The sequence below is a fragment of the Oncorhynchus gorbuscha genome, linkage group LG06 (assembly GCF_021184085.1).
Source record: "Oncorhynchus gorbuscha isolate QuinsamMale2020 ecotype Even-year linkage group LG06, OgorEven_v1.0, whole genome shotgun sequence".
In the NCBI taxonomy this organism is placed as follows: domain Eukaryota; kingdom Metazoa; phylum Chordata; class Actinopteri; order Salmoniformes; family Salmonidae; genus Oncorhynchus; species Oncorhynchus gorbuscha.
The window spans coordinates 79,644,747-79,665,963 of NC_060178.1; the positions used below are offsets into that span (position 1 = coordinate 79,644,747).

Below are 21,217 nucleotides of genomic sequence, written 5' to 3' on the forward strand. Positions count from 1 at the left end.
ACTAGGATCTGGCTAAAAATACCTGAATCAGTTATAGAACCGATTTCCCTTTATGATTGTGAGGTCTGGGATCCGCTCACCAACCAAGAATTCACCAAATGGGACAAACACCAAATTAAGACTCTGCATGCAGAATACTGCAAAAATATCCTGTGCCTAACGTAAAATACCAAATAATGCATGTAGAGCAGAATTAGGCCGATACCCGCTAATTATAAAAATCCAGAAAAGAGCTGTTAAATTCTACAACCACCTAAAAGGAAGCGATTCACAAACCTTCTATAACAAAGCCATCACCTACAGAGAGATGAACCTGGAGAAGAGCCCCCTAAGCAAGCTGGTCCTGGGGATCTAATCACAAACACAAACAGACCCCACAGAGCCCCAGGACAGCAACATAATTAGACCCAATCAAATCATGAGAAAACAAAAAGATAATTACTTAACACATTGGAAAGAATTAACAACAAAAAACTGAGCAAACTAGAATGCTATTTGCCCCTAAACAGAGAGTACACAGTGGCAGAATACCTGACCACTGTGACTGACCCAAACTTAAGGAAATCTTTGTAATGTCACAGTCAGCCCATTGTCAGAGCTGAATACACATCTATACATTGTCCCGGAAGTATGACAATTTGTTTGAAAATACTTGGAATAATAAAAGGGGGAAATTATTAAAACAGGCAATGTCTATACACTAACGGCTAGAAATGACTGGATAGATATAGAGAAATAATTTGTATGAATTTTACTCTCTTGAAAAGTTGTACTGAGCATTCATTGGCAGGAAAAATACATTTGGTATACAAACTCCTCTGATATAATGATTATTTTGTGTTTAATGTTTATAATGTTTGATTGTGATTCAGAGTCATGAGATCAGCGTTTGTTTTCTTAATTTGATTAGAAATTCGAAATTCAGTGTTGCACTGTATTTTGTTCATAGTTTAGGCCTACATTTTACTGACGATAAAATGAAGATAAACATGATTAGGCATTGCACATGTATGACCACAAGTACTCCGATCAGGCAGGCAGCAGGTCTAGCGATTAAGAGCATTTGGCCAGTAACCAAAATGTGTCTGCTAAATTAAGTAAATGTAACACAAAAGCTCCTAAAAAATGTAAAAGTCAGTGCATACTCTCCACCCCCCTCTCTATCTGTCGTTCATGCATGGGTATAATTTTGATAGACACAGCTCACATTAACAGCAGAAAAATGGAAACATAATCTACATAGGTGGCTATATTTAATAGTGTATAATGAAGCTTGATGCAGAGATAGATAGATAGATAGATAGATAGATAGATAGATAGATAGATAGATAGATAGATAGATAGATAGATAGATAGATAGATAGATAGATCTTTATTTCAGAAGAAATATTCCCGAAGAGCTATTTATGTAAGATGATACCTGCAAATGTGGGTGCACTGTACCTTACCCTACTTGCTCGATCTCCCACTGCGCGCACGTCATTCCCGCCTATCCACCATAGCGAGGGCGCCCTCTCGCTCTCATGCTCTCGTTCCGCTCTCTCTCTCCTGCTCCGGTTTCCCGGTGAATGATAGCCTATCAACCGAGCGGTTTGCCTATTCCGTACAGAGCAAAAGACCACGCTTAAAAAGAGAGGCGCATCTTCAAATCGCACTACTGGGCTACAGAAACGACAGCCAGAGCACATTGGAACTAGGGGTAGATTACCAACGGCAACACATTTTTTTAAGTTTCACCTGTGGCGGGAGCACATTGAAAGCACAACCTGAGGACTGTTTATTCAATTTGAACGGATTTAGCGAACATAAGTGACTACACTGCCCGGCGGATGATAAGCGTTCGGGACCGGGGTTGTTGTTTTCGCGGGGAATCAGGTTAACATTACCAGAGCAAGGTGAGTGAGATTGAGAGTGAAAGTTTCAGAGGGTATTGATGAATTAGCATATCATGTCCACTAGAATATACAACCATGGGTATAAGAAGATGCAGTAATGTATGTCATTGTTAACACAATGGTTAAGAGCCTTACAGTTTAGGAATTGTTGCATTTTTACAACGTTGGGTCAGTGTGCTAGTTGGTCATTACAATGCGGTGAATCACAGCAGCCTATGACAGTGTTGTTGGCTGTCTTGGCTCCGTCCTTTAGTTGTACAGCAGGTGTCTGTATGAAGAGCTGTGGACTATTTTCGGTTGAAATTAAAATATAGTTTGGCATGACAGGTAGCATGCTGGCAGCCGATCTAGAAGCGAGAGAGTGACGATGGACTCTCCAGTTTGAACCGACTCTCGCTGTTGCTCTCGAAGTGGAATGAACTTGCCCATTGATTTTATGCCAGAACTTGCATGGTTGAAGTCAGTGATGTAGAGGGTAGGCTATACTAGGCACTTTTAAACTCATGTAGCCTAACGATATTTGTAATGTGTTTTATGGTTTACCCGCCTATTAGTGTGAATTGAACGGGCTGATTGCTGCACATTCACTATTAGCTGATTTAGATAAAATGCTCATCGGCATGGCTGACTAGCCTGTGATGACGCGTTGATCTGATGGCCTGTTTAAAGCGTGGTACAGTTTTTTTTTGGACCTGTTTCTGCATTTTTCGTTGATTCGAAAGGCATCGGTGTTTTAGTATGTGTCCAGTTGCAGTTGGAACTAAAAAAAAAAAACTCCAAGAATATTACATTTTGTGTTTCCATTTCCATTTTGGCAACCACCAATCAAAATCCAACACTGCAAAATGTTGCTGGCTGTGGTCTGCATTCAGGTGTCCTCTAATCCAGCGGTTGCTGGCTGTGGTCTGCATTCAGGTTGTCCTCTAATCCAGCGGTTGCTGGCTGTGGTCTGCATTCAGGTTGTCCTCTAATCCAGCGGTTGCTGGCTGTGGTCTGCATTCAGGTTGTCCTCTAATCCAGCGGTTGCTGGCTGTGGTCTGCATTCAGGTTGTCCTCTAATCCAGCGGTTGCTGGCTGTGGTCTGCATTCAGGTTGTCCTCTAATCCAGCGGTTGCTGGCTGTGGTCTGCATTCAGGTTGTCCTCTAATCCAGCGGTTGCTGGCTGTGGTCTGCATTCAGGTTGTCCTCTAATCCAGCGGTTGCTGGCTGTGGTCTGCATTCAGGTTGTCCTCTAATCCAGCGGTTGCTGGCTGTGGTCTGCATTCAGGTTGTCCTCTAATCCAGCGGTTGCTGGCTGTGGTCTGCATTCAGGTTGTCATCTAATCCAGCGGTTGCTGGCTGTGGTCTGCATTCAGGTTGTCCTCTAATCCAGCGGTTGCTGGCTGTGGTCTGCATTCAGGTTGTCCTCTAATCCAGCGGTTGCTGGCTGTGGTCTGCATTCAGGTTGTCCTCTAATCCAGCGGTTGCTGGCTGTGGTCTGCATTCAGGTTGTCCTCTAATCCAGCGGTTGCTGGCTGTGGTCTGCATTCAGGTTGTCCTCTAATCCAGCGGTTACTGGCTGTGGTCTGCATTCAGGTTGTCCTCTAATCCAGCGGTTGCTGGCTGTGGTCTGCATTCAGGTTGTCCTCTAATCCAGCGGTTGCTGGCTGTGGTCTGCATTCAGGTTGTCCTCTAATCCAGCGGTTGCTGGCTGTGGTCTGCATTCAGGTTGTCCTCTAATCCAGCGGTGTCCAACCTTTTTTGAACTGTGGTACACCTGAGATAACAGTTCTTGCTGCAGACGTAAAATGTCACTATTATTTTATTTAGTGATAATGACATTTACCTAATCTGATCCATGCTTTTTAAAATAGATTAAATAGGGTTCATTTGAACTATTATCTAAGTTTCATAGTTCCTTACTCATGATTATTGATTTGTGTGTACCCCTTTAAGAGAGTCCCGCAGAGTCTGGTAAAATAGGTCTTAGTTTTGAAAGGTTTGAGATAGAGACTAGCGGTTTTCTGCATTGTAAAAGCCACGCTCCGTTTGTTTCTATGGGTTTCTATGGCATATGCTGGGGTACAGCTAAGCCTAATCAGACTTGCCTGTGCTAATGATTCTCACAGGCGAAGTAAAATTATAAAAATGACTTGGTTGGTGATGCACGCCCCTTAAATCATACAGCCTGAGCACACTGGATTTGAAACAACGACACATATGTATCCATGTGCCTGCCATTCAATGTACTATCTGAGCAACACTGGTGCCCTCAATCAAAATTCCATCTGCATTCCACAGGTCATGCTTATAAACACAGCAAAAAAAGAAGTGTCCTCTCACTGTCAACTGAGTTTATTTTCAGCATACTTAACATGTGTAAATATTTGTATGAACATAACAAGATTCAACAACTGAGACATAAACTGAAATCAAAAGTAACAGTCTGTGTCTGGTGTGGCCACCAGCTGCATTAAGTACTGCAGTGCATCTCCTCGTGGACTGTACCAGATTTGCCTGTTCTTGCTGTGGGATGTTACCCCACTCTTCCCCCAAGGCACCTGCAAGTTCCCGGACATTTCTGAGGGGAATGGCCCTGGCCCTCACCCTCCGATCCAACAGGTCCCAGATGTGCTCAATGGGATTCAGATCCGGGCTCTTCGCTGGCCATGGCAGAACACTGACATTCCTGACTTGCAGGAAATCACGCACAGATCGAGCAGTATGGCTGGTGGCATTGTCATGCTGGCGGGTGATGTCTGGATGAGCCTACAGGAAGGGTACCACATGAGGGAGGAGGATGTCTTCCCTGTTACGCACAGCGTTGAGATTGCCTGCAATGACAACAAGCTCAGTCCGATGATGCTGTGACACACCGCCCCAGACCATGATGGCCCCTCCACCTCCAAATCGATCCCGCTCCAGAGTACAGGCCTCGGTGTAACGCTCATTCCTTCGACGATAAACACGAATCCGACCATCACCCCTGATGAGACAAAACCGCGACTCGTCAGTGAAGAGCACTTTTTGCCAGTTCTGTCTGGTCCAGTGACGGTGGGTTTGTGCCCACAGGCGACGTTGTTGCCAGTAATGACTTGTGAGGACCTGCCTTACAACAGGCCTACAAGCCCTCAGTCCAGCCTCTCTCAGCCTATTCTGGACAGTCTGAGCACTGATGAAGGAATTGTGCTATCCTGGTGTAATTTGGGCAGTTGTTGTTGCCATCCTGTACCTGTCCCGCAGGTGTGATGTTCGGATGTACCGATCCTGTGCAGGTGTTGTTACATGTGGTCTGCCACTGGGAGGACGTTCAGCTGTCCGTCCTGTCGCCCTGTAGTGCTGTCTTAGACTTCTCACAGTACGGGCATTGCAATTTATTGCCCTGGCCACATCTGCAGTCCTCATGCCTCCTTGCAGCATGCCTAAGGCACGTTCACACAGATGAGCAGGGACCCTGGGCATCTTTCTTTTGGTGTTTTTCAGAGTCAGTAGAAAGGCCTCTTTAGTGTTTCATTTTTTGCTGAGTTTATATGAATGTTCAAAAAAAGGATCACGATTAGTAAAAGTTTCACGGTCCACCGTTTCAGTTTCTCACGGCACACCGGTTGAAAACCACTACTCTAACTGGTAATGTGATACACATTTCCAGTTTCCATGAGGTTTTTGAGTTGTCTTAGTTTCAACAGCGCCAGGGGCGGTCGCCAGAACGAATCAGTTGGACAGGCATTTGATAGATCCATAGGGGTCATCCATAGGGGTCATATGTTTTTCACTGGACCTACTATGTGTGCACACTAGAACCACTGGGACTAAACTGCAACATTCTAACAGTGTAATTCATACATTTCATATATGATAAATCATAAATAATTTGATTGTGTTCATGAAGGTCTTAGGTAATAGTATAATGAACAAAAATATAAACACATCAAATCAAATGTATTTATAAAGACATTCTTACATCAGCTGATATCTCAAAGTGCTGTACAGAAACCCAGCCTAAAACTCGAAACAGCAAGCAATGCAGGTGTAGAAGCACGATGGCTAGGAAAAACTAGGAAAAACTAGGAAAACCAAGAAAGGCAAGAAACAGTAAGAAACCTAGAGAGGAACCAGGCTATGAGGGGTGTACAGTCCTCTTCTGGCTGTGCCGGGTGGAGATTATAACAGAACATGGCCAAGATGTTCAAATGTTCATAGAGAGAGAGAGAAATAGAGAATTAGAGAGAGCATTCTGAAATTCTCACAGGACACCGGATAAGACAGGAGAAATACTCCAGATATAACAGACTGGCCCTAGCCCCCGACACATGAACTACTGCAGCATAAATATTTGAGGCTGAGACAGGAGGGGTCGGGAGACACTGTGACCCCATCCGACGATACCCCCAGACAGGGCCAAACAGGCAGGACATAACCCCACCCACTTTGCCAAAGCACAGTCCCCACACCACTATAGCGATATATTCACCCACCAACTTACCATCCTGAGACAAGGCCGAGTATAGCCCACAAAGATCTCCGCCATGGCACAACCCAAGGGGGTGCACCAACCCAGACAGGAAGATCACGTCAGTGACTCAGCCCACTCAAGTGACAAACCCTTCCTAGGGACGGCATGGAAGAGCACCAGTAAGCCAATGACTCAGCCCCTGTAATAGGGTTAGAGGGCAGAGAATCCCAGTGGAGAGAGGGGAACCGGCCAGGCAGAGACAGCAAGGGTGGTTCGTTGCTCCATTGCCTTTCCGTTTCACCTTCACACTCCTGGGCCAGACTACCCTCAATCATAGGACCTACTGAAGAGATGAGTCTTCAAAAAAGACTTAAAGGTTGAGACCGAGTCTGCGTCTCTCACATGGGTAGCAGACCATTCCATAAAAATGGAGCTCTATAAGAGAAAGCAAAGCCTCCAGCTGTTTGCTTAGAAATTCTAGGGACAGTTAGGAGGCCTGCGTCTTGTGACCGCAGCGTATGTGTAGGTTTGTACGGCAGGACCAAATCGAAAGATAGGTAGGAGCAAGCCCATGTAATGCTTTGTAGGTTAGCAGAAAAACCTTGAAATCAGCCCTTGCCTTAACAGGAAGCCAGTTTAGAGAGGCTAGCACTGGAGTAATATGATCACATTTTTTGGTTCTAGTCAGGATTCTAGCAGCCATGTTTATCACTAACTGAAGTTTATTTAGTGCTTTATCTGGGTAGCCGGAAAGTAGAGAATTGAAGTAGTCTAACTTAGAAGTGACAAAAGCATTGATAAATTTTTCTGCGTCATTTTTGGACAGAAAGTTTCTGATTTTTGCAATGTTACTTAGATGGAAAAAAGCTATTCCTTGAAACAGCCTTGATATGTTTGTCAAAAGAGAGATCAGGGTCCAGAATAACGCTGAGGTCCTTCACAGTTTCATTTGAGACGACTGTACAACCATCAAGATTAATTGTCAGATTCAGCAGAAGATCTCTTTGTTTCTCGGGACCTAGAACAAGCATCTCTGTTTTGTCCAAGTTTAAAAGTAGAACATTTGCAGCCATCCACTTCTTTATGTCTGAAACACATGCTTCCAGCGAGGGCAATTTTGGGGCTTCACCATATTTCATTGAATACATGCTGTGTGTCATCCATCATTTACCACCTTCACAAGTGCAGTCTCAGTGCTATGATGGGGTCTAAAACCAGACTGAAGCGTTTCCTATGCATTGTTTGTCTTCAGGAAAGCAGTGAGTTGCTACGCAACAGCTTTTTCAAAACTTTTGAGAGGAATGGAAGATTCGATATAGGCCGATAGTTTTTTATATTTTCTGTGTCAAGGTTTGGCTTTTTCAAGAGAGGCTTTATTACTGCCACTTTATTATTACTAGATAGAGAGCCGTTTATTATATTCAACATAGGAGGGCCAAGCACAGAATGCACTTGAGTGTCTCTCTTGATCCTAGGTCCTGGCAGAGTTGTGCAGACTCGGGACAGCTGAGCTTTGGAGTAAAACGCAGATTTAAAGAGAAGTCCGTAATTTGTTTTCTAATGATCATGATCTTTTCCTCAAAGAAGTTCATGAATTTATCACTGCTTTTTAGTTAGCTTTGCGACAGTATCAAAAATACATTTTGGATTGTTCTTATTTTCCTCAATTAAGTTGGAAAAATAGGATGATCGAGCAGCAGTGAGGGCTCTTCGATACTGCACGGTACTCTCTTTCCAAGCTAGTCGGAAGACTTCCAGTTTGGTGTGGCGCCATTTCCGTTCCAATTTTCTGGAAGCTTGCTTCAGAGCTCGGGTATTTTCTGTGTACCAGGGAGCTAGTTTCTTATGACAAATATTTTTAGTTTTTAGGGGTTCGACTGCATCTAGGGTATTGCGCAAGGTTAAATTGAGTTCCTCATTTTGGTGGTTAACTGATTTTTGTTCTCTGACATCCTTGGGTAGGCGGAGGGAGTCTGGAAGGGAATCTAGGAATCTTTGGGTTGTCTGAGAATTTATAGCTCGACTTTTGATGATCCATGGTTTGGGTGTGAGCAGATTATTTGTGATTGCAAACGTAATAAAATGGTGGTCCGTAGTCCAGGATTATGAGGAAAAGCATTAAGATCCACAACATTTATTCCACGGGACAAAACTAGGTCCAGAGTATGACTGTGGCAGTGAGTAGATCCAGAGACATGTTGGACACAACCCAGAGTCGATGATGGCTCCGAAAGCCTTTTGGAGTGGGTCTGTAGACTTTTCCATGTGAATATTAAAGTCACCAAAAATTAGAATATTATCTGCCATGACTACAAGGTCCGATAGGAATTCAGGGAACTCAGTGAGGAACGCTGTATATGGCCCAGGAGGCCTGTAAACGGTAGTTATAAAAAGTGATTGAGTAGGCTGCATAGATTTCACGACTAGAAGCTCAAAACACAAAAACGTAGTTATTTTTGTAAATTGAAATTTGCTATCATAAATGTTAGTAACACCTCCGCCTTTGCGGGATGAGTGGGGCATATGGTCACTAGTGTAACCAGGAGGTGAGGCCTCATTTAACACAGTAAATTCATCAGGCTTAAGCCATGTTTCAGTCAGGCCAATCACATCAAGATTATGATCAGTGATTAGTTCATTGACTATAACTGCCTTGGAAGTGAGGGATCTAACATTATGTATCCCTATCTCTTTCAATAATGGCAGGAATGGAGGAGGTCTTTATTCCAGTGAGATTGCTAAGGCGAACACCGCCATGTTTAGTTTTGCCCAACCTAGGTCGGGGCACAGACACGGTCTCAATGGGGATAGCTGAGCTGACTACACTTACTGTGCTAGTGGCAGACTTCCAGTCACAGGCAGCAGAGTACTGGAACGAAAGGCGGCCGAATGAGGTGTTGGCTTTAGGGATGATCAATGAGATACACCTGCTGGAGCGCGTGCTACGGATGGGTGTTGCCATCGTGACCAGTGAGCTGAGATAAGGCGGAGCTTTGCCTAGCATGGCCTTGTAGATGACCTGAAGCCAGTGGGTCTGGCGACGAATATGTAGCGAGGGCCAGCCGACTAGAGCATACAAGTCGCAGTGGTGGGTAGTATAAGGTGCTTTAGTGACAAAACGGATGGCACTGTGATAAACTGCATCCAGTTTGCTGAATAGAGTGTTGGAAGCAATTTTGTAGATGACGTCGCCGAAGTCGAGGATCGGTAGGATAGTCAGTTTTACTAGGGTAAGCTTGGCAGCGTGAGTGAAGGAGGCTTTGTTGTGGAATAGAAAGCCGATTCTTGATTTGATTTTCGATTGGAGATGTTTGATATGGGTCTGGAAGGAGAGTTTGCAGTCTAGCCAGACACCTAGGTACTTATAGGTGTCCACATATTCAAGGTCGGAACCATCCAGTGTGATGATGCTAGTCGGGCATGCGGGTGCAGGCAGCGATCGGTTGAAAAGCATGCATTTGGTTTTACTAGCGTTTAAGAGCAGTTGGAGGCCACGGAAGGAGTGTTGTATGGCATTGAAGCTCGAGTGGAGGTTAGATAGCACAGTGTCCAATGACGGGCTGAAAGTGTATACAATGGTGTCGTCTGCGTAGAGGTGGATCAGGGAATCGCCCGCGGCAAGAGCAACATCATTGATATATACAGAGAAAAGAGTCGGCCCGAGAATTGAACCCTGTGGCACCCCCATAGAGACTGCCAGAGGACCGGACAACATGCCCTCCGATTTGACACACTGAACTCTGTCTGCAAAGTAATTGGTGAACCAGGCAAGGCAGTCATCCGAAAAACCGAGGCTACTGAGTCTGCCGATAAGAATATGGTGATTGACAGAGTCGAAAGCCTTGGCAAGGTCGATGAAGACGGCTGCACAGTACTGTCTTTTATCGATGGCGGTTATGATGTCGTTTAGTACCTTGAGTGTGGCTGAGGTGCACCCGTGACCGGCTCGGAAACCAGATTGCATAGCGGAGAAGGTACGGTGGGATTCGAGATGGTCAGTGACCTGTTTGTTGACTTGGCTTTCGAAGACCTTAGATAGGCAGGGCAGAATGGATATAGGTCTGTAACAGTTTGGGTCCAGGGTGTCACCCCCTTTGAAGAGGGGGATGACTGCGGCAGCTTTCCAGTCCTTGGGGATCTTAGATGATATGAAAGAGAGGTTGAACAGGCTGGTAATAGGGGTTGCGACAATGGCGGCGGATAGTTTCAGAAATCGAGGGTCCAGATTGTCAAGCCCAGCTGATTTATACGGGTCCAGGTTTGGCAGCTCTTTCAGAACATCTGCTATCTGGATTTGGGTAAAGGAGAACCTGGAGAGGCTTGGGCGAGGAGCTGCGGGGGGGCCGGAGCTGTTGGCCGAGGTAGGAGTAGCCAGGCGGAAAGCATGGCCAGCCGTTGAGAAATGCTTGTTGAAGTTTTCGATAATCATGGATTTGTCGGTGGTGACCGTGTTCCCTAGCCTCAGTGCAGTGGGCAGCTGGGAGGAGGTGCTCTTGTTCTCCATGGACTTCACAGTGTCCCAGAACGTTTTGGAGTTGGAGCTACAGGATGCAAACTTCTGCCTGAAGAAGCTGGCCTTAGCTTTCCTGACTGACTGTGTGTATTGGTTCCTGACTTCCCTGAACAGCTGCATATCGCGGGGACTGTTTGATGCTATTGCAGTCCGCCACAGGATGTTTTTGTGCTGGTCTAGGGCAGTCAGGTCTGGAATGAACCATGGTGCTTGCCTACGGAGCTGTGAGGGGAACGGCACCTCAGTACCTCCAGGCTCTGATCAGGCCCTACACCCAAATAAGGGCACTGCGTTCATCCACCTCTGGCCTGCTCGCCTCCCTACCACTGAGGAAGTACAGTTCCCGCTCAGCCCAGTCAAAACTGTTCGCTGCTCTGGCTCCCCAATGGTGGAACAAACTCCCTCACGACGCCAGGACAGCGGAGTCAATCACCACCTTCCGGAGACACCTGAAACCCCACCTCTTTAAGGAATACTTAGGATAGGATAAAGTAATCCTTATCACCCCCCCCCCCCTTAAAATATTTAGATGCACTATTGTAAAGTGGCTGTTCCACTGGATGTCATAAGGTGAATGCACCAATTTGTAAGTTGCTCTGGATAAGAGCGTCTGCTAAATTACTTAAATGTAAATGTTAAATGAGTGAACCAAGGGCTGTATCTGTTCTTAGTTCTGCATTTTTTGAACGGAGCATGCTTATCTAAAATGGTGAGGAAGTTACTCTTAAAGAATGACCAGGCATCCTCAACTGACGGGATGAGGTCAATGTCCTTCCAGGATACTCGGGCCAGGTCGATTAGAAAGGCCTGCTCACAGAAGTGTTTTAGGGAGCGTTTGACGGTGATGAGGGGTGGTCGTTTGACTGCGGCACCGTAGCGGATACAGGCAATGAGGCAGTGGTCGCTGAGATCCTGGTTGAAGACAGCGGATGTGTATTTGGAGGGCCAGTTAGTCAGGATGACGTCTATGAGGGTGCCCTTGCTTACAGAGTTAGGGTTGTACCTGGTGGGTTCTTTGATGATTTGTGTGAGATTGAGGGCATCTAGCTTAGATTGTAGGACTGCCGGTGTGTTAAGCATATCCCAGTTTAGGTCACCTAGCAGAACAAACTCTGAAGCTAGATGGAGGGCAATCAATTCACAAATGGTGTCCAGGGCACAGCTGGGAGCTGAGGGGGGTCGGTAGCAGGCGGCAACAGTGAGGGACTTATTTCTGGAGAGAGTAATTTTCAGAATTAGTAGTTCGAACTGTTTGGGTATGGACCTGGAAAGTATGACATTACTTTGCAGGCTATCTCTGCAGTAGACTGCAACTCCTCCCCCTTTAGCAGTTCTGTCTTGACGGAAGATGTTATAGTTGGGTATGGAAATCTCTGAATTTTTGGTGGCCTTCCTGAGCCAGGATTCAGACACGGCAAGGACATCAGGGTTAGCAGTGTGTGCTAAAGCAGTGAGTAAAACAAACTTAGGGAGGAGGCTTCTGATGTTGACATGCATGAAACCAAGGCTTTTTCGATCACAGAAGTCAACAAATGAGGGTGCCTGGGGACATGCAGGGCCTGGGTTTACCTCCACATCACCCGCGGAACAGAGAAGGAGTAGTATGAGGGTGCGGCTAAGGGCTATCAAAACTGGTCGCCTAGAGCGTTGGGGACAGAGAATTAGAGGAGCAGGTTTCTGGGCATGGTAGAATATATTCAGGGCATAATGCTCAGACAGGGGTATGGTGGGGTGCGGATATGGCGGAGGTAAGCCCAGGCACTGGGTGATGATGAGAGCGGTTTTATCTCTGGACATGCTGGTTGTAATGGGTGAGGTCACCGCATATGTTGGAGGTGGGACAAAGGAGGTATCAGGGGTATGAGGTGTGGGACTAGGGGCTCCATAGTGAACTAAAACAATGACAACTAACCTGAGCAACAGTATACAAGGCATAATGACATTTGAGAGAGAGATACAGCGAGGCATACAGTAATCACAGGTGTAGAATTGGGAAAGCTAGCTAAAACAGTGGGTGAGACAACAGCTAATCAGCTAGCATAACAACAGCAGGTAAAATGGCATTGACTAGGCAACGGGGCCGACAGATAAAACAAACAAGAAGAATGGAGTACCGTGATTAATGGACAGTCCAGCGTGCATCAGCTATGTAGCCAAGAGATCAGAGTCCAGGGGCAGCGGTGGATGGGGCAGGGGGGCTGGGCTGGCGAGTGTTATCCAGGTTAAGAAAACTAACAATGACTAAATAGCTTGTAGCTAGCTAGCTTGTAGCTAAATAGCTTGTAGCTAGCTGGTTAGCTTCTGGAGGTTCTTGAGTTCTAAAAATAAAGATAATAGCGATTCCGTATCACATTGGGTGAGGCAGGTTTCCGGAAGGTATAAACACATTTTTAAAAATCGGGAAGAGATAGAAAGTACATATGGGCCACTGCGTTTTTGGGACGCGGCGATGCAGACGGTTAGCAGGCCTGTGCTAACAAGCTAACAGAATTAGCAGGCCGGGGTAAACAAGGTAGTAGTTAGCGGACCTGGGCTAAACAAGCTATACAAGCTAGCAGTTAGCATGCCGAGTTAGCAAGCAAGGAGATAGCGAGGGCTAGAGAGTTAGCCTTTGGAGGACGTTGCGATGGGGTGAGTCTGTTTATTCCTCTTCATGCAGTGATATCGATAGACCGGTCGTAGGTCCGGGTATTGTAGCCCAGGAGTATGCTAGGGGCACAGGAGCTCTGGCCTGGGCTAGCTTCAAGCTACGTGGGTGGAAACGCTAGCCAGGAGTAATCAACCAGGGTTGCTGTTTAGCTCGATAGCTAGTTGTGAAGATCCAGCTGAAGAATGTTCCGTTTGTGGTGAGAATCCGGGGGTAAAAAAAAATATATAAAAAAAAATAGGTCCGTTATACTCTGGTTAGCGTCGCGTTGTACGAACTGACGAGAGCTTTCTGAGCTAAAGGTTAGCTGAAGACCGCTAGCATAGCTGGCTAGCTTCAGTTGAAGGGTTCCGGTTTCGGTTTCGAAGTAAATATAACTACTTTAGGAGAATTAGCTACATTGGCGGGTTGCAGAAGAGTATTTGGAAGCTTAGGTTTAGCAAAATGTTTTTAAAGATATGCGAAGAAAAAATATCTAAAATATCTAAAACGAAAAAGAGACAATATTTACAGAGAGACGATACGACAGGACGAGTTACTGCTACGCCATCTTGGATTGTATAGCGCAGTTGATGACTGCGCTGCTGCCTTTGCTTGCTATCTCTCTTTTTGATGACTGTATGACTGGTGGTTTAGAGTCAGGCGTGTTCTACTGATTAATGCTGAAAGACAAATTCCAGATACAAATATTTTAGCATTATTATACAATTGATGCGAAATGCCATTCTGAGAACATCACTACACACAGTTCATACAGGTAATGTTAGGTACTGTAGCTAGCCAACCATCTAACGTCAGCTGGCTAGCAAACAGCAAGCTTTAACTAGCAACACAAACCGATTGTCATAGCTAGCTAAAGTTAACCAATTGGTTCAATGTTAGCTAGCTAAGATTAGGCTATAAGTATCCATGCGAAATGGCGTTCTGAGAAAACATCACTAACGTTACACACACGTCATACACATAAGTTAATGTTAGCTAGCAAGCCAGCCACCTAACCTCAGCTACGTAACTTTAACTACAGTAACGTAAACTCACCCCATTCCGTGCAAATGTGCGTAACTGCAACATTCAAACGAGGCTACAAAGAAAACTAATGGGACTGTAGAGACTGTGTTGACTTCAAAATCGGGGGTGTGAACTAGGTTTCTATTCAAGTGTTGATCGACATGGTAATGGCTCTATAGTATTGGAGAAAAGTAAAAAAAACAGACCCTCCATTACATCGGGACATGTCATGTCGTAACACACAGCACGCATAAAGCAACTTTCTGTCTTACAATCTCTCTCCACCAGGTGTTGCACTTGTCTCATCCTTTAAAAACAAGAAATGGACAGTGACAGGGGTATTGGGGGGATACCTAGTAATTTTTTTGTGTCATCATTGCATGCGATCATCATTCTCAAAGCCGCTGTTTACTTCTGAAGATCACTTTAGCACCGCCCTAAAAACCCGATTCAAATTCGACACAAACCTTCAAATGGGTATGTAATGACACATTATATAAACTCTTTATAGTGTTTTATTTACATTTTAGAGGCGATAAGGTGATAAGTTTGACAGATCAAGTGAAAAAAAGAAATTTTCCCACATGACATCTCTCCTTCTCACTATCACGCATTAGTTTCGCTTCCCCACCCGCCATTTTTAAAAAGACCCGATGGGGCTCATTGCCTGCTTGAATTATGCAGAAACGGGCAGTGTTAAGGTCATGTAATTGATTTAGTTGGAAAATGGAGAACTTGTGCTTTACAATGGTATTGACATTACAGTTGATCTGTTCACGTTTTTGGGGCGCTAAAATAAGGGAAATTGTACGGAACAAGGCGATGTACGAGTTTACGTGAGTTTATGTTAGCTAACAGAAAGCTTTAGCTTGGGATCTTTTGTTTAGACAGGTCACGTTAATGTTAGCTAGCTACAAAATGAACTATAATCCCAATCCATAGAGAAACTATACTAGCGATACAAACCGATTGTCAGAACAAGCTAAATTAACCAGTAGACCATGTATCTGATGCTGTTTGGTCAAAAAGAGTATGGCATATCAGATACATATATTAAGACAGAGGGGTGCTGTTTCGCACACTCTGATGCAGAGAAAAAGAGGCGAAGCGAAAGGGCTCACTCTCGCCAAAATCTGTCCAGTATAAGCCCAATGTGTTTCTATGGGCATAATATGCAGACCTAAGCTTGTCGCCTGCCTTTCTTCTTTTGGGACAATGACTCGCATTGTTAGGGTGGAGAAATGAACATCTCGTTATTATATACAGATCTCTGGTTGCGTGTGTTGGCGCATTCCTGATTTCTGATTGTCTTAACTAGAGGTCGACCGATTATGATTTTTCAACGCCGATACCGAATATTGGAGGATCCCCCCCAAAAAAGCCGGTACCGATTAATCGGCCGATTTTTAAACTTTATTTGTAATAATGACAATTGCAACAATACTGAATGAACACTTATTTTAACTGAATATAATACACCAATAAAATCAATTTAGCCTCAAATAAATAATGAAACATGTTCAATTTGGTTTAAATAATGCAAAAATAAAGTATTGGAGAAGAAAGTAAAAGTGCAATATGTGCCATGTAAAAAAACTAACGTTTAAGTTCCTTGCTCAGAACATGAGAACATATGAAAGCTGGTGGTTCCTTTTAACATGAATCTTTAATATTCCCAGGTAAGAAGTTTTAGGTTTTAGTTATTATAGGAATTATAGGACTATTTCTCTCTATACCATTTGTATTTCCTATACCTTTGACTATTGAATGTTCTTATAGGCACTTTAGTATTGCCAGTGTAACAGTATAGCTTCCGTCCCTCTCCTCGCTCCTTCCTGGGCTCGAACCAGGAACATATCGACAACAGCCACCCTCGAAGCAGCGTTACCCATTCAAAGAAAGGGGAACAACTACTCCAAGTCTCAGAGCGAGTGACGTCACCGATTGAAACGCTATTAGTGCGCACCCCGCTAACTAGCAAGCCATTTCACATTGGTTACACCAGCCTAATATCGGTAGTTGATAGGCTTGAAGTCATAAACAGCGCAATGCTTGAAGCATTGAGAAGAGCTGCTGGCAAACACACGAAAGTGCTGTTTGAATTAATGCTTACGAGCCTGCTGGCGCCTACCATCGCTCACTCAGACTGCTCTATCAAATCATAGACTTAAGTATAACATAATAACCTTTGGTCATTAAAATGGTCGAATCTGGAAATTATTATTTTGAAAACAAAACATTGTTTCTTTCAGTGAAATACGTAACCGTTACGTATTTTATCTAACGGATGGCATCCCTAAGTCTAAATATTGCTGTTACATTGTACAACCTTCAATGTTATGTCATAATTATGTACAATTCTGGCAAATTAATTACGGCCTTTGTTACGAATAAATGGACTTCACACAGTTCGCAACGAGCCAGGCGGCCCAAACTGCTGCATATACCCTGACTGCTTGCACGGAATACAAGAGAAGTGACACAATTGCCCTAGTTATAAGAAGTTCATGTTAGCAGGCAATATTAACTAAATATGCAGGTTTAAAAATATATACTTCTGTATTGATTTTAAAGAAAGGCATTGATGTTTATGGTTAGGTACATTGGTGCAATGACAGTGCTTTTTTTTGCAAATGCGCTTGTTAAATCATCACCTGTTTATCGAAGTAGGCTGTGATTCAATGAGAAATTAACAGGCACTGCATCGATTATATGCAACACAGGACACGCTAGATAAACTAGTAATATCATCAACCATGTGTAGTTAACTTGTGATTATGTTAAGGTTGATTGTTTTTTATGAGATAAGTTTAATGTTAGCTATCAACTTACTTTGGCTTCTTGCTGCCCTCGCATAACAGGTAGTCAGGTGGTTAGAGCGTTGGACTAGTAACCGGAAGTTTGCAATAATGAATCCCCGAGCTGACAAGGTAAAAATCTGTCGTTCTGCCCCTGAACAAGGCAGTTAACCCACCATTCCTAGGCCGTCATTGAAAATAAGAATGTGTTCTTAACTGACTTACCTAGTTAAATAAAGGTGTAAAAAAAATGGACAAATCGTTGTCCAAAAATACAGATTACAGATTGTTATGAAAACTTGAAATCGGCCCAAATTAATCGGCCATTCCGATTAATCAGTTGACCTCTAGTCTTAACTTATCATGTCCAGCATTAATAAGCTGAGCTTCTCAGACATTTTAAATTCACCTCACACATTGTAAACAAAGTCAGTTTCAATATATATATATTTTTTTACATCCATTGCAAATTATAGTTCCTCAGTATTTGAAAGATCTTTCCAACACTCCCGGCCTCGATAATCACCAAGCCTCAGTGTGAAAGTGCAAAATATCATGATCTGATGATCCCGTATATCCAGTGGAAACATCATAAAAACAGCTATCTGTTCCGAACTCACTGGTGCGGGGAAACTCTGAGGACCCAGAATAAGCTAGTTGATACAATGTTGCAAGTTCGCTAGAGACAGCTTCTGGCTGGATCCAGTCGATTATTTGATACAATATTGCACTTCACCAGCAATAGGTAAATTCTAGACAGATAGAAAGGGATGTAGACAGGTGCAGTAGAGAGATGAATGTGATTGAAAGAACCTGCATTTTCATCATGATATTTTCTACTGTTTTTATTTGTCGGCATTAGGCCTACGTATTTTACTTAGTTGACGATGGAACTACTGCTGCATTGGCCTATAGGCTATCTCTGAGTTCTGTGCGCTAATTTCTTTAGCCACCAATGGGGACCACAGTGTCCATTGGTGTCCATATGGCAGAGGGTGGTGCTCTGGCCTTACTTGAAATTTTACTTCAAAAAGTTATGATGAACCACGTGACAATGATTTTGAGAAACAAAAACATTATTATTGAAATTAAACTATTGTGCGAAAATGTGCATGTAAAAATAAGAACTTTTCATGCAGATCGGTAGAAATGGTAGAATAAATTGTAAGCTTCCCCAAACTTGAAACTCATGAGTTGCCTATGGTCTTTACTAGGGTTGCACATTTTGGGGAATATTCAGAGGTGGAAACTTTCCGTGGGAATTAACAGGAATATATGGGAATTAACGGAGATATATGCAAATTAATAAAATAATACCATGTAGATGTTTTTTGCATTGGATATATTTACCATATCATATGGAAACAGAAACAGAAACCTTTTACCTTATAAGTAGACATAAGTAGACATAATTGCAAATGATTAAATCCTTCCAATATAAATAAAAAACTATTTAGTTACGAATTGAACTTTAATTAAATGAGTTGACTCTTCACATGGGATGATTTCACTGAACAACAAAAAAAGGGAATATTGAATGGTCCCCAATGATCCATCGCATCTCCCAAAAACTTTTTCAACATACATCTGTAAAATGATGCTTTGAAAGCTTTGGTTGTCTTCCTCTCAGGCTGTCTTCTCCCTGGAACTCCTCAATGTCCACCACGTATTGTAGACTCGTCAACAGAGATGTTAGCATCTTTCAGGGATTTCTGTAAGTCTTTAGCTGACACTCTAAGATTCTTCTTAACCTCAGTGAGCATTCTGCGCTGTGCTCTTGCAGTCATCTTTGCCGGACGGCCACTCCTAGGGAGAGTAGCAACAGTGCTGAACTTTCTCCATTTATAGACAATTTGTCTTACTGTCGACTGATGAACATCGAGGCCTTTAGAGATACTTTTGAAACCCTTTCCAGCTTTATTCAAGTCAACAAATATTAATCTTAGGTCTTCTGAGATCCCTTTTGTTCGAGGCATGGCTCACATCAGGCAATGCTTCCATACCTCCACAGGCTGGTTGACCGGACACATATTTGGGTTAAACATCTATGGCCAGTTTCTCTGAACTAGATTAAGCCTAGCCCTGGAATAAAACATAATTTCATTGGAGATATTTTTTTTAAATCCAGGAGTATAGGTAGGGTTGCACATTTTGGGGAATATTCAGAGGTGGTAACTTTGTCGTGGTAATTTCCTGTATTACTAAACATTGAGAGAGCAAACCACACACAAGTCAGAGTTATTTTATAAAGTCCATATTTAATTATATATGAGCTTCATCATAACCCTGTGACTCTCTGATCAATTCAGTGTCTATAAATGAATTCTCTGAGAGTGCTTACAAAACAATTCTTAGTAGCATTTATAGCCAAGACACACCCCTCTCAACTCACATGACAAATAACAGATCTTAGGAACATTACACAAATAACCTTTTACTTGAAAGAGGAGTATCCCATAGCTAGATAGCATTAGCTATAAATTATCATTCAGTTTGGTCTCCTAAACAAAGTTCTTATCTCGTTCTTGGTACAACATAGTACCAAACCATTACCTCATCCAATGGCATATATCAATTGTCAATTCTAGATACTCCCATCTCAAATACACCTCCTCCTGGACAAGATCAGAAAAGACAGTGAGCCTCTTAGGTCATATACTAAATCAAGATAAGGGCAACGTCAGAGGGGACATACAATATTTACAGACACATTCCCATAAGAAGACAAGCCTCCATTCTGTCCTCCTCCCCTTCTGATATTCTTCATAGCATCACATGGTTTAACAGATACATTGACATATGAAGACAAGCCTGACCTCTCCCCTCTCTGGGCCCCTAGTGACTAAGCCCTAGCAGAGAAGGGATGACTGCAAACTGCCAACAGTATTATCCAAAAAGAAAACACCCTAATGACAAATATCTCACATAAGCATTATTATGTAAATACAACATCTTATTTATTAATGTTACCTAACTAATTCTGATTCTGTTACCACAACTTTCCATGGGAATTTACAGAAACATATGCAAATTAATATTAATACCATTTAAATGTAGATGTTTTTCATGAGGGTGTGTTTGGTAAAGTTGTCTTCAGATGCTGATCTTGGTTCAGTTTTATATTTTCCTAATTTATAGTTAAGGTTAGGATTGGAGGAAGGGAAACTGATCCTAGATCTGTAACTAGGGGAATGTATCCTGGAGCGTACATCTTTAACTGGTAATGACCCGCAAGGGAAACTCACTGTATACAGTGCATTTGGAAAGTATTCAGACCCCTTGACTTTTTCCACATTTTGTTATGTTACAGCCTTATTCTGAAATGTATTAAATACATTTTTTTTCCTCATCAATCTACACGCATTACCCCATAATGGGGGAAAACAGGTTTTTAGAAATGTTGGCAAATGTATTACAAATAATAAACAGATACCTTATTTACATAAGTATGCAGACCCTTTGGTTTGAGACTCGAAATTTAGCTCAGGTGCATCATGTTTCCATTGATCATCCTTGAGATGTTTCTACAACTTGATTGGAGTCCACCTGTGGTAAATTAAATTGCCATATATAAATATAAGGTCCCACATTTTGTTGAGTTACATCCTGGGTTTAAATGGATTAAATTGAGTGGTCGTGTCACTGGCCTACACACAATAGCCCATAAGAGGAATTGTATTTTTAGAAAATGAAAAGGTGAACTGTCTTGAGTCAAGTATTCAACCCCTTTGTTATGGCAAACCTAAATAATTTCAGGCGTAAAAATGGGTTATTGTGCGTAGGGTGAGAAAAAAAGCCCTTTGATCCATTTTTAATTCAGGCTGTAACACAACAAAATGTGGAATAAGTCAAGGAGTATGAATACTTTCTGAAGGCACTGTAATTTCAACCCAGTCAGTTAGGATAGAGAGAGCAGTAAAGGGT

General features: G+C 43.1%; 1 protein-coding gene across 1 annotated transcript in view; it reads left to right on the plus strand.

The window, feature by feature from the left end:
* The first annotated feature begins 1,530 nt into the window (after window positions 1-1,530).
* The window catches only part of zgc:171482 (zinc finger protein), a 196,593-nt gene continuing 176,906 nt past the window's right edge, over window positions 1,531-21,217 (plus strand). The window contains exon 1 of the mRNA XM_046354205.1: window positions 1,531-1,895. The gene's annotated coding sequence lies outside the window, so the exon portion shown is untranslated. The remainder of the gene's footprint in view (window positions 1,896-21,217) is intronic.